Consider the following 17,405-nt stretch of genomic DNA (forward strand, 5'->3'; position numbering starts at 1 on the left):
TTAAACAATTTTCTATCTCAAAATTACTATATTTGTGAAGTCAATTCCAGATATGGCTTAAACACTTTACGATCTCAAAATTAGATTAATACATATATATTGTTGGTTTTCTATGAAAGTTTACTAGGCCAGTTTTTTTTTTTTAATTTTTTATGTTATCATCCGGGAATGATGTGATGGTTGTAGTTGTGGGTAGAAAGAACCATGATTATATTAATTTTAAACGTGCTCTTGAATTTTCTTTTATGGGTTGGGTTGGAGAAAGTAATGTCGTTTTGGGGTAAAAAAAGTATGTGAAATTGTTTCATATATGTATTTAAATTACCCGTCTTAGTGTAGGTAAAATTATTTTAAATATGTGTTGTATATTACCGTCCTTGCAAAGGTAAAATTATTTCATATACATGCTGTAAATTACCTAATCTAGGTAAGATACAATTATTTCATATGTGTAATACCCGTCCTGGTAGGTAAAATGTTCTTTTGCACAAAATAGCAAATGACACATAGACATTAATAATTCCTCTCTCCTAAGAATAACAAATATATTAAAAATCAAAATTCAATTTTCTCATTGTTTATACAGTCCTGAGCAACGCTGGGTAGCCCTGCTAGTCTATATATATAAAAACGAAAATATGTGTTAGTGTGTGCATGTGCATTTTTGTGTATGCCATCAAAGGCCTTTTTTCACCGGGCTTCTCGGTCGGCTAACTCCTTAAAACTTTTTATATCACGTCTAAATCATAATAACGACGACTTAAGAACGGGGGTTGCGGCTATCTTTAATTTGCCCGACTTTTACACGCTATTTTCGAGATATTTTTCGTTACACTTTTCAGTATAAAAAAAGCGAATGATGAGACGGGGAAAACAGAAACTGGCTTGCAGCGCAAAACTAGGTCAAACATCACAAGACTTAACTTTCTCGCACCTGTCAATTTCACTTTATTAATGTTAACTTAAGACACTCATCACTTCTTCTCCCCTCATGGCAGAGATGGTTAGGTTTTAGAGTTTTTTCCATTTTGTTTCCACCTTCATGTCAAGGCTTTGGGGTTTAAGCCAACCTTCCTACTAAAACGTCTTTTTTCTTTTACATCTCCAAACACCCGGCCAACATTTTTTTTTTAAACAGGGTTGTTTTGATCTACCCTCCCCCCAACACACAGACACACCTCCAAACATCCGGGTTACCCCCCCCCCCCCCAACAGTCTATATATATAAAATTGAAAATGTGTGTGTGCGTGTGTTTGTATGTCTCGCAAAAACTTTCGACAGAAGCCACGGATTTTCGCCAGATCAGTATCATTTTCAATTTTGAACCTCCCGACGACAAATATAAAAAAATTGGCCAAAAACATTCATTCCTTCATCTTCAACCAGACCCTTTTCTACAAGGAGGGGTGGAAAAAAATCATTCCTTCATGACAAGATGGCTTCTACGCATGCGTCAACAGGTGTAAAAGATGTTGTACCTTGAATTCGTTTAAATATTATAAAAACCGACCTACATTCGCCCACGCGTCCATAGCACAATGGATAAAGTGACAGCATCGTTATCTTAAGATTGCAGGTTCAATCCGAGTTATCAGATATATTTTTTTCGATTTTTAAACCTTTCATATTGAAATAGGGTTATTTATACCATTTTTTTCGTTTTTCGCTGGGTTTTTTTTTTGTTTTTGTTTTTCGGAACACTTTCATTTTTTTTTTTCTGATTTTTTAAAGTTTTACTTTCATTTGCTGTTTTTTTTTGTTTTGGTTTTTCCGATTTTTTAAGAAGTTTAAACAGGGTTATTACTTTGCTTATTCTTTATTCCCCCCACCACACACCTCCAAAAACCGTTCCCTCGTGACAACGACCGGTTTTACGCACGCGTCAGATGACGTCATGACCTGATTTACTTTAAATAGTTGAAGAACTGACTAAATTTCATGTACGTCATGTTAGCTCAGTTGGTTCGTTATCTAAACATTTTGGGTTCAAATCGTGGTATGAGATGTCTTTCTTTTTTTTCGATTTTTTAAATTTAAATATTGAAACAGTGTTATTTAAGCTATTTTTCACATAACGTTTGTTTGGGTTTTCTTTTACTTCGTACCCACTGATTTTTTAAATCGAAACAGGCTTATTTAAGCCATTTTTCACCTGTTTTTTCTTTTTTGTTTTAACGTTCGTTTTTCTGTTTTCTTTTTTCGATTTTTACATTTAACATCTTTCATTTGCCTTACGTTAGTTTTTTTGTGTTTTTTTCCGATGTTTTGATTACCCCCACTTCCCCGCTTAAGTTTTAACGTTCGTTTTTATGTTTTCTTTTTTTACTTCACTTATAACAAACAAACCTGGTCATTGACCTCATTTGCTGAATGAATTGCTTACATCGTCGTCGTTGTAACGCTCTACGACTTCCATGCGGGCACCTGTCAATTTGGTTCTTACTTAAATAAATTCAAACATCTTTCAGTAACTCATTCTGGCTGGCCGAACGGTTCATGATTTTTTCACATTTTATTTTCAAACTTCGCTTCAGGGCTTAACAAAAATGGTCCTCTCGTGACTACAACTGATTCTACACATGCGTCAGATGACGTCATGACCCGATTTACTTTAAATAGTTGAAAAACTGACTAAATTTCATGTACGTCGTGTTAGCTCAGTTGGCTAGCGCGTTGGTTCATTATCTAAATGTTTTGGGTTGAAATCGTGGTGCGAGATGCCTTTTTTTTTTCGATTTTTTATATTTAAATATTGAACCAGTGTTATTTAAGCCATTTTTCACGTAACGTTCGTTTTTAATTTTTTTTTTTTTTTACTTCGCTTATCCACCCCCGACCACATACCCAAAAACACCCGGGTACCCACCAATTTTTTAATTTTTAATATCGAAACAGGCTTATTTAAGCCATTTTCACGTGTTCGTTTTTCGTCGTAGTCGTAATGCTCTACGACTTCCGTGCGCGCACCTGTCAACTTGGTTCTTACTTAAATAAATTCAAATATCTTTCAGTAACTCATTCTGGCTGGCCGATTTTATTTTCAAACTTCGCCTCAGGGCTTCGGGTTCGATCTTACCCCCCCCCCCCCCCGGTTTCTTTTTTATTTAACAGCACACACACCTCCAAACACCCGGGCAATGATGGGTACCCCCGCTAGTATCTATATATATATATATAAAAGGCAAAATGTGTGATCATTTCGTGTATGTCTTCAAAAGGCTTCTTTCGCACGCGCTCCCGGGGTCATTACTATTGCTTAAAACTGTGTATATAGGTCCTATATCATAATATCTAGGAATTAGGAAAGCGCGTAGCGTATAGATTTATTTACGTCGATTTTTACAAAATTATTGTTATTTTGGCTTCTCGCGTGTTGATTGGGCTTTTTAGTATAAATAAAATGAAACTAAACTCAAACGGACGTGTTCGCGGCAATGCGCCAGGAACAGACGCTTACGCTGCGTGACTTCTATTTGACCTTCTTAATTAGGTCAAATGGAAGCAGCAAAGTTAACTTTTATTACGCACGCCTGTTTTTATAGTTATAGTTAGATAAAACACGTCTACACTGTATGTCGTGGTGGCCCAATGGTAACATTGCACGTTTTTTTTTTTTTCACACATTAATTTCCAACTCAAGGGTACGGGTTCGATTCTCATACTCACCTACCAAAACACTTTTTATTATTATTTTAATTTATTATTATTTAACCCCCCCCCCCAGTTTTGATTTACCTCAAGACACCCGGGCATCGCCGGGTACCCCCCGCTAGTATATATATAAAAGGCAAAACTGCTGCGCACATTTTTGTATGTTCAAGAAAGGGTTTTTTTCGCTGGGCTTCTCAACGGGGTTACATTTATTTAGAAGTTTCCTTATACTTCTTAGATTATAATATCTATGATTTGCAAATGGCGTCGTCTCTATATTTATTTTGATCGACTTTTAAAAAATTTCCTCTATTCCGTCTTTTCTCGCGTTTGTTCGTCTTTTTCATATAAATAAAGGAAAACTAATCGAAGCAAAGTGGACTGCCTGGGTTTCCAGAAAGACAATTAGCTTTGATCAATGTTTAGGGAAATCCTTCATATCAGACAATTGCTATTCATTTGGAGAGCTCCTCCTTTTTGTGGAGAGCTGGTTTTCTCCAACATCATGGGAAAGCTAAATATGGCAGAAAGCTGAAAGCTTAACTGGCCTTCAGCCAACGTTCATTTTTGCGTCTACGTGATTCTTAACTTATTCAATTCAAGTCAACTTTTTGATTGACATCGCGAAATTTGAATGCTTTACACTTCCTGTGGCATCATAGCGTAGCGGTAAGATGTCACGTTTTGTTTCACTTTCTTTTCCGCCTTCACGTCACGGGTTCGAGCCTGCCTCCCTACTAAAACTTTTTTTTTCTAAACACACACCTACAAACACTCAGGCAACACCAGGCTCCCCCACTAGTCTATATATATATATATAAAAAGCAAAACAGCCGCAAGCGTTTTTGTATGTCCAAGGCTTTTTTCGCGGGGGTTCTCGACAAGGTTACTATTTTGGAGAACTTTCCTTATACTTTCTAGATTGTAATATCTCCGATTTGCGAACGGACGTCGTCTCTATCTTTATTTTGATTGACTTTTAAAAGATTCTCGCCGTCCCGTTCTTTCCAGTGTTTGTTTGTCTTTTTGATATAAATAAAGCAAAATTGATCGTAGCAAAACGATTGCCTGGTCTTCAGGGTCGGGGCATCTAGAAGGCAATCAGTATTGATCAATGTGGGGGAGCCTTCATATTAGACTATTGCTATTCATTAGAGTCCCCCCTTTTTTTTGGGGGGGGGGCTGAGTTTCCCCAACATCATGGAGAAGCAAATAAATAAAACGGCAGAAAGCCAGACGTTCATTTCTATGCCTGCGCGAACTCATTTACTTAACTATCCATTTCTGCAAGTCAACTTTTGATTGATATCGCTAAATTTGAACGCTTTACACTTCCGCTCGCATCATGGCACAGGTAAACTCTCAGTTTTTTTTTTCCAAACACACATCTACAAACACCCAAGCAATGCCGAACACCCCCTGCTAGTTGTATAAAAAATTAAAAATCACAGACGAATTCACAAGAAATCCATTAATTTTTTTCACTGTTTCTCTAGTCTTGGATCAATTTTAATAAAACTTAGCATATGTAAATAAAACTTTTTGGAAATCCTCACATGGTATGCAACTTTATAGAGTCCCCATTTACAAGCCATCACACTGTGATATAAAAAGCAGGGTTTGTATTACTGTACACATAGATTCGAAAAAGTTGTCAAAAAACAAATATATAACAAATAAATGTTATCAAAGGCAAGATAAGTTACTTTTCTACCAAACTGGATATATTTTTCGTGTTTTTATTCAATGTAACATGTTTATTCAGCTCGAAAACCATACAGTGTTTACCGATGTATTGGAACATTCAAGATCGCGTCTGACTCCCTCTTTAACACGGTAAGTTTGGGAAAAGGTGTTATAAATAAAAAACTGCATAAAATACTGTTAAAAACTCGCTCAATATATGTTACTGTGACATAGCTTGACATATATTCGGCGGGTTTTTAATAGTATTCTGTATAGTTTTTTATTTATAACACCTTTTCCCAAACTTACGGTGTTAAAGAGGGTATGAGATGCCATCTTGAATTTTCCAATACATTGGTAAACACTGTATGTTTTCCGAGCTGAATAAATATGTTACATTGAATAAAAACACAAAAAATATATCCAGTTAGGTAGAAAAGTATCTTGCCTTTGATAACATTTATTTGTTATATATTTGTTTTTTGACAACTTTTTCAAATCTATGTGTACAGTAATACAAACCCAAAAAGCAATATTTACTATTGTCATCATATTTGGTTTAACATCCATTTTACATGCTGACATGTGTTAGCTCTTCGAAATTGACATTCAAACTATCCTATATCTTGTAAGGTTTTCATTTATCCTTTTCTCTCAAGACCATCTTTATCACCTCTTTCCATGTTTTCCTTGGCTTTCCTCTGTCAAGTGACGCTGCTCAAATGTCATCTTTTGCGAGCTCATCAAATCTGAGCCTCTCTAAGATTCAAATTATTTATCCATCGTATAATTTCTCCCCATGTAGCACACAACATATCTTCGATTTCCATTGGTTAGGTGATAATCCCATTATATCCAACCCACTGCATACACATACCTGAAAGACTCTTCTCTGGTTGACAGGTAAGTTAAAGTTCTGCTGATTAGTAATAGTCAAAATTGATAAGTAATGGTAAAAGTTATTAATAATGGTAAAAATTGATTAACAATGGTAAAAACTGATTAATAATGGTAAAAATTGATTAGTAATGGTAAAAGTCGATTAGTAATGGCACAAATGCGGGTAAACCTCAGGGGTATATGGATCTTTATTATTCCTAATAATCATAAATGACCTCCTTGATAAAATTGCCTCTGAGATGGGTATATTTGCTAATGACACCATGCTCTATAACAGGTACGAGGGGAAAATGAATAAGGACATATCTAAGGAAATGGCAGAAACAGTAGAGGAAGACCTCCACTCGGTAGTGGAATGGGGACAAAGATTTGATGGTCACATTCACTGCTGCCAAGACTAAGCTTGTTTCTTTCAATTACAAGAAACCCTTTCAACCACCAATAGCTATGGCTAAAGATACATTACCTGAAACTATTTCTTTCAAACTCGTCGGTTTAACATTTACAGAGAATATGGGTTACAACAGATACATTGAGAGCATTGCCAGGGCTGTTACGAGGAAGGTGGGCTCTCTCTACCGTGCTAGAAACTTACTTACGCCTAAAAGTATCCTGTACCTTTATAAGATCACCATCCACCCATGTATGGAGTATTGTTGTCACATTTTAGTTGGTGCATGTGCTACTAGTCTCTTGCTCCTGGACAGGGTTCAAAAGAGTTGCCAACTTGATAGGTCCTGAACTGTCATCCAAGCTTCAACCTCTGTCCCATTGACGAAATGTTGCATCCCTCTGCTTGTTCTACAAGTACTTTAAGGGTGGATTCTCTGATGAAGTACAAAATATTTCAATATTGGTATCTATAGAAAGAGCTTGATGAGCTTAGAAAATTTTTAAAATTAAGGAAGTTATGACTATTTTTGTGCCTCACACGTTTGGATATTTTTCCCTCCTTAGGACCATATGCATTTTTGTCACATTATTTACACTACTTTTTCAGTAAAAATGATATATCTTTGCTAAAACAGAAGATTAAGCAATGAAATTTACCAAATAAATGTACTTTTGTGCTAGGAATTAGAATCTGCTACTGAAAATCTCCAGAAATTAATGGTTTCAAAATAATCTGCAGTAAATGCACATAAATATGCTGCAATTCCTTAAAAATGCCATGTATCCATTAAAAGAAGTTAAACTTAAAGCCATATTGTAATGCATTATATGTACAAATAACTGAAATTGAAATCTAGGACTGTTTAAAAATTAATATATTGCAATATTTCTTTGGTATTATTGTTGATTAATATTTTCCGTTAACCCTCCCACTCCATCTGACCACCTCTCCAAAATATGTGATTTTACCTTTGTAGGCAATTATGTGTGAATACCTTAAAGAACTTTAATGAAAGATAAGCAAGTATTATTTTAGAATTTAATGTAAAATGATTCCCCATTTTGAGCCATTCTAATGTTTTAGGGCAGTTAACCATTATTTTTCTATTGGAGATAAATCCTGTGCACCTTTTTTCTTTTTTTTTTCTTTCTAACGACGATTATTTGTGGTTTTAAGAGGGTCTTTGTGCAATTGAGAGGGTGGGGAGGTTGCCACTCTAACTTTGGGTTAATGGTAGAGTTAAGGAAAATTATGTGTGAACATCCTGAAGATTTGATAGAAACAAAACAAAAACAATTTTAGAATTTAGAGTTGGGGTTAGTTTCACATAAATTTAATTTTGAGACCATTGTAGCATTTTAGGACAGTTGACTAATTTATTTGTTTATGGGTGATAAATGGTGCACTTTTGTTCAAGGAAGGATTTTTTTTTAGACACTTATATGTAGCGTACCAAGGAACTTTGGTGAGAAGCTTGTCACTTAGACTTAGCGTTATTGTTAGGGCTAAAGAAGGTTTTAAGAGGAGGAGGCTTGCCAGTCATACCTAGGGTTAGAGGTAGAATTAAGGGAGTTTTTTTTGTTTTTTTAAGGTGTTTGACCCCCATATTTACGGTTAGTGGGTCATAATTATTGGCCTTTGAAAATATTATACTGTAGATTTTGGACATCAAATTACTTTTAAATATGAAATTTTTTTTGTTTGTTGTTCATAATTCTTAAGGGGTGTAAAACTTTAGAAGAATTACAACAAATAGACAAAAATAAATTTCATTTAAAACAAGTGACGTCACTAACAGAAAACGTGACGTTTGGAAAACTTATTAAGTATTGTTGCCCACTTATTTAAATATCAAAAAACATTTTTTGCTAAAGCTAACAAATTGTTCACAAATTTTTGATAAATTTGGTTTTTATTTTCAATTACATTTCTTGTCCAAGTAACACATTATTTTGTTAAACTTTCCAGTTTAAGACGTTTTTTTTTTAATTTCTCTACCTGGACTTCAGGCCAAGATCACTACATTTTGCCTTTTCTGTCCTCTGTCAGTGAAGGAGAAATCCTTCATGACTAAGACAATTTTTGTTTGTTTCTATCCAGATTGACCTTTTTTGAGAAGCTGGATTTTCCTCGCATCAGTGAGGCAAGTAAATAGGAAAACGAAACTGAGCACTTCCTACAAATATTTAAATACTGATTTTGTATTTTTTTTTTCATATATATAATTCGGTAGATTAGTGTCCATTTGATTATAATCCACTGAAAAAAATTGTAAAGAAAAGACAAAAAAAATATATTGGGAGTGTGTGTGAAGTGTGGGGGTGGGGGGGTACTGTTTGCACACGTGAAGCAAAAAAATCATTCCACATTTTCGTTTTTTTTTGTTTTTTTTTAAAAAACAAAACACTTTAATTCACTGTTAAAAACTAACGTAATGGATAAAAGTGCACACGTTACATTAGCAATACACATGAAAAAATTTAAATGGCTTAAAATATTTCAATATTGGTATATATAGAAAGAGCTTGATAAGCTAAGAAAGAATCTTTTTAAATTTTTTAAATCCAATTAAAATCAAGGAAGTTATGACCATACGCGTTTTGTCACATTTTTTGCACTACTTTTTCAGTAAAAATGCTATATCTTTGTTAAAACACAAGACTAAGCAATGAAATTTGCCATATAAGTGTATTTTTGTGCAAGGAATCTGAATATGCTACTGAAAATCTCCAGAAATAATGGTTTCCAAATAATCTGCAGTAAATTCACATAAATATGCTGCGATTGCTTAAAAATACCATGTATTCATTAAAAGAAAAGTTAGAAGTTTAGTTGTAATGCATTTTATGTGCCAAAAACTGAAATTGAAATCTAGGATTGGTTAAAAATGAATATATTGCAATATTTCTTTGGTATTATTGTAGATTAATACCTTCTGTTACCCCTCCCCATCTGACCAAAATTGCATGTGAACAACTTGAAAAACTTTAATAAAAGATAAACAAAAATTATTTTAGAATTTAATGTAAAATGATTTCCCATTTTGAATCATTCGAGTGCTTTAGGCAGTTACCTCCCTCCTCCCTTTTCCTATGATAGATAAATCCTGGGTGTTTTTTTTTGTTTGTTTGTTTGTTTTCTAAAAAGCGATTATGCGTGGTTTTAAGAGGGTCTTTGCGCAATTATGAGAAGGTAGGGAGGTTGCCACTATGACTTTGGGTTAATGATAGGGCTAAGAAAAATTATGTGTGAACATCCTGAAGACTTGATAGAAACAAAACAAAAACAATATTAGAATTTAGAGTGGGGGTTGGTTTCACATAAATGTAAAATAATTCACCATTTCAAAATGATCCTAGCGTTTTAGGACAGTTGACCAATTTATTATTTTTTTTTTTGGGGGGGGGGAGATTAATCATGTGCACTTTTCTTCAAACGTTTTTATGCTTTTTTTTTTACGTTTATATGAGCTCACAGGGGAAGTTTGTTTAGTGGGGAGCGCTGCCACTTGTACTTAGCGTTATTGTTAAGGCTAAAGGTTTTAGGAGGAGGCTTGCCACTCGTACCTAGGATTAGACATAGAATTAAGCGTTTTTTTTTTAAGTGAGTGTTTGATACCCATTGTGAAACTTTACAAGAATTATGACAAACAGACAAAAATAAATGTTATTTAAAAAGTGACGTCCCTCTAACAGAAAACATGATGCTTGGAAAAATATCAAGTATTTAAATTCTATTTAAATATAAAAAAAGAAGCAAATTTTTGCTGACAAATTGTTAAAATATTTGAATTAATGTTATTTTGATTTTTAATTACATTTCATGTCCTTTCATACCGTTGTTAGTTTTTAACTGAGCACTTCCTACAAATATTTAAATATTTTTTATTTTTTTTAATAATCGGGTAGATTAGTTTCCATTCGATAATAATTCACTGAAAACATTTTTTAAGGGACGAAAATTAGAAGTGTGTTACCGTTCGTAATTGTACACGTGAACGAAAACATCATATTTCACAATTTCGCTTGTTAAAATATTTTAAAATTTACTACTACCCAATTTTTAAAAATATTTGTATGGTTGATAACAAAATAGCTCTAACATGTAAGAATTTTTTTTATAACCAGATTGTCAATTAAAAAAAAAATCGATTTGGAATAAAAATAAACAATAAAAACAAACTTGTTTATGCCATGTTATCGCTGCTGCTGCTGATACGGCTACTATCACTAATACTACAGAAGTCTTGATTCAAATTCATAATGATTTTTTCGGATATTATGTTTTTAAATTGCTACGTTACCACTAGAGAAAACACTGTCCAGTCATCTTTTTAACGAATAAACATAGTAAAAAGATTGTTTTATTTAATAGTGAGTGTTTGAAGAAATTTTTTTTCAAAATTTTTAACTCACCATTTTGAAATCTTTTTTTAACAAAAAAACGAGTGGTCAAATGAATTTTGGACACTCAAAATTATTAAAAATGACATCTCTTTTGGCTAATTTCCAAATTTCATTAAAAAATTCTTTACAGAAGAAACAGGGTACGAATGTTCAGAAATCAGGGGGGGGGGTCGTTACAAAAACTTACTGAAAATGCTGTTTTATGATGTTCACATTTTTATCACTTTATTTGCTTAAAACTCTAAAAATATATAATGTATATTATTATTTACTAATTCATTTGAAAGTATATCCATTTCTGAACAAAACGGTGGTATTTTGTAGACTTAAAGTGCTTTGGTTTTTAAAACATGACTATTTTAGCAGAAACCCCTAGAAGTCTGTGATTATCCAAAGCGTTTTAATGGCCAGTTGTATTGCTAGTTACATATTTGTTTTTCACCTATATTTTTAAAATTTGACCAAAAATAATGCCGGATTGTTTTAAAATTATATATTCTGATAACCGAGCTCTAGTTAAGCTAATTATGTTCTAATAATATTAGCTCCAACTAAATATGTAAGAACATTTTTTTTATTTTAATTTTTTAAAAATTTTTAATTCGTTCTAGCATAAAAAACAAAACAAAAAAGTTTGTTTATAGTAAAGTAATATCAGCGATATTAAAGCTGCTGCTGCTTCCACAGATCGTTTTTAGATACTTTTTAAAAATAGAACGATATTTTCCAGGTATCATGATTTTAAATTGCTCGGTACCACAAGATAAAGCCGGTTACATTTTTATTTTTAACGGATAAATGTAATAAAAAGATTGATTTATTTAACAGTGGGTGTCCAACGAAATTTTTTTTCAAAATTTTCCAAACATCATGTTGAAGTCTTTTTCTTAACACAACAAAAAAATGAACTGTCTATAGAATTTCAGACAACCGAATCTATTAAAAGTAATATCTCTTCTAGTTAATTTCCGTTAATTTCCAAATTTCATGACAAAATTCTTAAGAGAAACGTGTTACGACCGTTTACAAATCCCGGGGGGGGGGGGGAATTACAAAATCTTACCGAAAACGCTGTTTTATGATGTTAACATCTTTAGCACTTTATTAGCTTAAAACTCTTAAAATATATAATGTACATAATGAACAAAACGGTGATATTTTGAGGACTTAAGATGCTTTGGTTTTTAAATTAGAACCCCCTTGAAATCCGTAATTTCCAAAGCGTTTTATCATCCGTGTGTATTGCTACTTTTAGAGCAGTTAGTACTCCAAATTCTTTTGATATTTTTTCAATTTGAAAAGTTAGTATATTAAAAAATGTTACACTACAACTAAATCTGGGTCCGAGTGACAAGCCCACTTCCTAAAAATACTTGTTGTATCATTAACTTTAAATTTTTGTGACACTTCGAAAAAAAATCTCCTTTAGCACTACCACTAACCCTAAGTGGCACTGGCTTCTAAATAAAAATTCTTTCATAATTCTACTACTAATCCTAAGTCTGTGGGGTCAGTTCCATTATATAAAGTCTTAAAATCACACATAATCGTCTAAAAAAAATTTTTTTTTTAAAAAGCCTGCATCCCCATAAACAAAACTGCATGCCTTTTATCTCTTTATAGAAAAATAAATTAACTGTTCTAAAATGCTATAATAGCCCGGAAATAGTAAATTATTTTACATTAAATGCAAACTACTAATCTTACACTCTAAAATAATTGTATTTGTTTTTTGTTTTTGACAAGTTCTTAAGGCGTTTACATGTAATTGTTCCTAGCTTTATCACTAAGTGACAAGCCTCCTCCTTCTACTAAGACCCTCTTAATAAAAGCACATAATTGTTGAAAAAAAAAATATCACAGGATTTCCCACAGAAAAAATGGTTAATGCCCTAAAATGCTAGAATAGCCCTAAAATCTAAGATTATTTTTACACTATATTCTTATATTAAATTTCTGTCAAATTTTTCATAATGTTCATATATAATTGCCTAAAAAATGGGAGAATCACATATTTTGATGAGGCAGATGGAGTCGACTTAGAAGGTATTAATCTACAATAATACCAAAGAAATATTGCAATATATTCATTTTTAAACAGTCCTAGATTTAGATTTCAGTTTCTAAATGTACTACTTTGAGTACTCTAACTTCTTTTCTTTTAATGGATACATGACATTTTTAAGGAATTGCAGCATATTTTTACATGCATTTACTACAGATTATTTGGAAACCATTACCATTAACTTTGGGAGATTTTGAATGGCATATTTTGATTCCATGCACAAAAGTACACTAATATGGCAAATTTCATTGTTTAATCTTCTGTTTTAACAAAGATGTAGGATTATTATTGAAACAGTAGTGCAAAAATGTAATAAAAAACGCATATGATCTTTAAGAGGGGAAAATATCCAAACATGTGAGGCAGAAAAATAGTCGTGACTTTCTTATTTTTAGTCAGAGTTTAAAAATTTAAAAAGATTCTGTCTTAGCTCATCAATATCTTTCTATGTTTGCCATTATTGAAATATTTTAAGCCATTTCAATTTTTTATTGCTAATTTAACCGTCCTTTCAAGTGCATTGTTTGAATCTCTCTTGCACTTGGTTTACCAGGTATATTTGCAAGGTAGTTTTTGAAATTCTTTTTTATGAGTTCAGTTTTTTTCTATAATTACTGGAATGATGGAGATCTTTCTACGATTCCAGTTTCTTTTCATGTCGTACATTTTATTATCTTTTCCTTCTCAGCTCTTTCATTAGTAATAGCTATTATGTTATTTATGATTTGTTTAATATTAAGTATGATGAAAACCTCTCGTTTAGCTGGTAGATTAGCTTGGTTTTCTATTTTGGTTTAGTGGTTATTACTTTAGCTTCATCATTGAAGTTGTTGTGTAATAGTTGATATTTTCTAAGGTTATTTTCTGCGCTAATTTAGTACAGGTTCTTAGTCTTGTCTGAAAATATGAAAGAAGAATTAGAGAATCTAAATTTTCTAATATATGTCTTTTGGAGTTACTATGTTTTTAAATTGTATGTTAGGAAAGTCTATTTCAAATTTATCTAACACTTCAATTGGGAGAGAGAAAAAGGGAACTTGTTTTAAATTTGAAATCTTAAGTCCTGATCATTTCTATGTTGACTGATGAATGATGTGAATATCAATTCCTCCTGAAACTGCAGATATTAATGTTTCAACAAAATATATATATAGTCAGGTTTTCCCCTATTAGGTTGATGGCAATAACTAAATATATATAAAACTGAGAGAAAAATGAATTTCCTTCCCCCATTATTTTACCAACCTGGCAGAAAAAGTAAACCCCTTCCCCAATTAAAAATGCACAGAATTGTTAACTGTACTAAAATGGTAGTATGGCCCAGAAATGGGGTTCATGCTACATTAAAATCATATGCAAAAGTGATGCCCAACTTTAAATTCTAAATCAATTGTTTTTCTCCTCTTTTCTATCAAACTTTTCAGAGTGTTTCCACATAATTGTTTAAAAAAAATAGTCTTATTTGAACCATTTGTGTGGTTAGCAAAGTGTGTTGATTTATAATACTGTATGTATCAACTGATATAGTTTAACTCTATTTTTGCTTTTAAATTGTTAAATTTTGTTAAAATTGGCTTGTGTAAAAAAAATGTTCAAAGTTTACTTTGAATAAACAAAAAAACAAAAACATGGCAAATGAAATGCCTCAAGTACGTGTGTGAGGGGTGGGGACAAGAAATCACTCTTTGATGAAACAGAAATTTTCTACCCTCCCCACTCCACTAGCATTGTGAATCATTTGAAGTATGGCACAAAGCAAAGCAAATCAAGGAGAGAGGAAGTGACAGAAAAAACAAAAAAGAGAAGGAAAGCAAAAGAGAGGAAGAAAAAGAAAGAAAAAGAAAATCAGTCAAATGACTAAAAATCATAAGAATGTACAGCTTTAACGATTCAACAGAAATCAGTATTTGATTAAAAAGATACACTTTTCAGAATTTCAAGAAAAAGTGGAATTCTGCTATTTCAGCTTAAAATCAGGTGTCATATATACTAATATTTTTAAACAGCATCAATTGCAACTAATAAAATATCCAGCAAGTATTGTGTTCCGAATAAAGTTAGCATTTTTTGCAACTGATCATGCAGATGGGGAAAGAAAATAATCATATGATATAATGTACCTGTTTGGTGGAGTGCAATGGAAAATTACTTTTGTAAACATTTGACAGCAAATTCAACCTTTAACTTGTGCTCCAGAAATGTGAATTCATGCTATTGTAGTTTCAAAGTAAATCTAAAGACAAAAATAAAAAAATAAAAAAAATAAGTTGGGTAACATTATGAAAAAATCTCTAACTTCAAATAATCAAAAGTTAAATTGAAGAGAGTATTAAGAATGGATGGAAAGAAAATAAAACAAAACCAACAAAGTAATGAATGATTGAAATCAACATTTCGCTAGCTTTGTTGCACATTTTGATACTTGTAAACAAAATTATAAATAACAAGCATACACATGGATGATAAAACACTTTGGATAATCAGATTTCAAGAAGATTCTGTTAAAATAGTCATATTTTACAAAACGAAGCCCTTTAACTCCTCAAAATACCACCATTTTGTTCCTGATTTGTAAATGCTCGTACTGAGTTTATATGGAGAATTTTGTCATGAAATTTGGAAATTAACCAGAAGAGATGTCACTTGTAATAGTTTGGGGTATCCGAAATATTTTTAACTACTCACTTTTTTGTTGTGTTAAAAAAAAAGATTTCAACATGATGAGTATTGAAAAATTTGAAAAAAAATTTTCTTCAGACACCCACTGTTAGATAAATTTTTACTGTTTTCATCCATTAAAAGTATAATTGTATGTTGTTTTCTCTTGCTAGCCATTTAAAATCATGATACCGGGAAAAAATCGTTTTGACTGTAGTATTAGTAATAGCATCATCATTATCAGCAGCAGCAGCAGCGATAGCACGGCTGTAAACAGATGTGTTTTATTTGTTGATTTTTATTTCAGATTGAATTTTTTTAAATTGAAAATCTGATTATAATAAAATTTTATTACATGTTTAGTTAGAGCTATTTTGTTATCAATCATATAAATATTTTTAAAATTTGATCAGTGATGAAATTTTTAAAATATTGTATTTTTTGAACAACCAAAAATGTGAAATATGATTTTTTTTTGGTTCATGTGTAACGAGCGGTACCTCCTATATTTTTCATTTTCATCTTTTTTACAATGTTTTCAGCAGATTATTATTGCATGAAAACTAATCTACCCGATTATCAAAAAAAAATTTTATTTTTTAAATGCAAAATCGATATTTAAATATTTGTAGGAAGGATATTTTTCAAAACATCAGTGAAGTTAAGAAACAAAAATGGTAAAAAAAGACAAAAAAAAAATCAAAATCAAATTCATTTAAAATTTGTGGACAATTTGTTAGCTTTAGCAAAAAGTTGTTTTTTTTCGATCGGTGGGCAAAAAATACTTGATACGTTTTCGAACATTACGTTTTCTGTTAGAGTGACGTCACTTGTTTTAAATAGCATTAATTATTACATTGTCTGTTGTAACTCTTGTAAAGTACGTTCTCTTAAGAAAAGAAAACAAAAAAAACTCCCTTAATTCTACCTCTAACCCTAGTTATGAGTGGCAAACCTCCCCCTAAAAACCTTATTTAGCCCAAACAATAATGCTAAGTCCGAGTAGCAAGCTCCCCACCAAACAAAATTTCTCTGTAAACTATATATTAGCGTCAAGAAAAAAAAAAAGATGTTTCCTTCAAGAAAAGTGCACATGATCTCCCATAAAAAATAAATTGGTAAACTGTCCTAAAATGCTAGAATGATCTCAAAATAATGAATTATTTTACATTAAATTTATGCGAAATCAACCCCTACTCTAAATTCTAAAATTGTTTTTGTTTTGTTTCTCTCAAGTCTTCAGGATGTACACACAATTTTCCTTAGCCCTATTATTAACTCAAAGTCAAAGTGGCAGCCTCCCCACCATCTCATAGTTGCACAAAGACCCTCTTTAAGCCACACATAATCACCTTTAAATAATAAAAAAAATGCCCAGGATTTATCTCCCATAGAAAAAAAAGGAGGTTAACTGCCCTTAAATGCTAGAATGGCTCAAAATGGGGAATCATTTTACATTAAATTCTGAAATAATATCTTTCATTAAATTTGTTCAACGTGTTCACACATAATTTTCTACAAAGATAGAATCACATATTTTGGACATGTGATCAGATTGAGGGGGGGGGGAACAGAAGGTATTAATCTACAATAATACTAAAGAAATATTGCAATATATTCATTTTTAAATAGTCCTGGATTTAG

The 17,405-nt window shown here is 32.0% G+C and overlaps 1 protein-coding gene across 4 annotated transcripts in view; it reads right to left on the minus strand.

The window, feature by feature from the left end:
• LOC145258276 (stress-activated protein kinase JNK-like) overlaps positions 1 to 17,405 on the minus strand; it is a 432,258-nt gene that overhangs the window by 406,488 nt on the left and 8,365 nt on the right. For 2 of the 4 annotated variants that reach the window (XR_013864086.1, XM_080116278.1), the window contains exon 2: positions 15,224 to 15,336. The exons of the other annotated variants lie outside the window; for them this stretch is intronic. The gene's annotated coding sequence lies outside the window, so the exon portion shown is untranslated. The remainder of the gene's footprint in view (positions 1 to 15,223; positions 15,337 to 17,405) is intronic. 4 annotated transcript variants of the gene reach the window in all.

The sequence above is a fragment of the Euprymna scolopes genome, chromosome 33 (genome assembly GCF_053919585.1).
Source record: "Euprymna scolopes isolate OS-2025 chromosome 33, ASM5391958v1, whole genome shotgun sequence".
Taxonomy (NCBI): Eukaryota; Metazoa; Mollusca; class Cephalopoda; order Sepiida; family Sepiolidae; genus Euprymna; species Euprymna scolopes.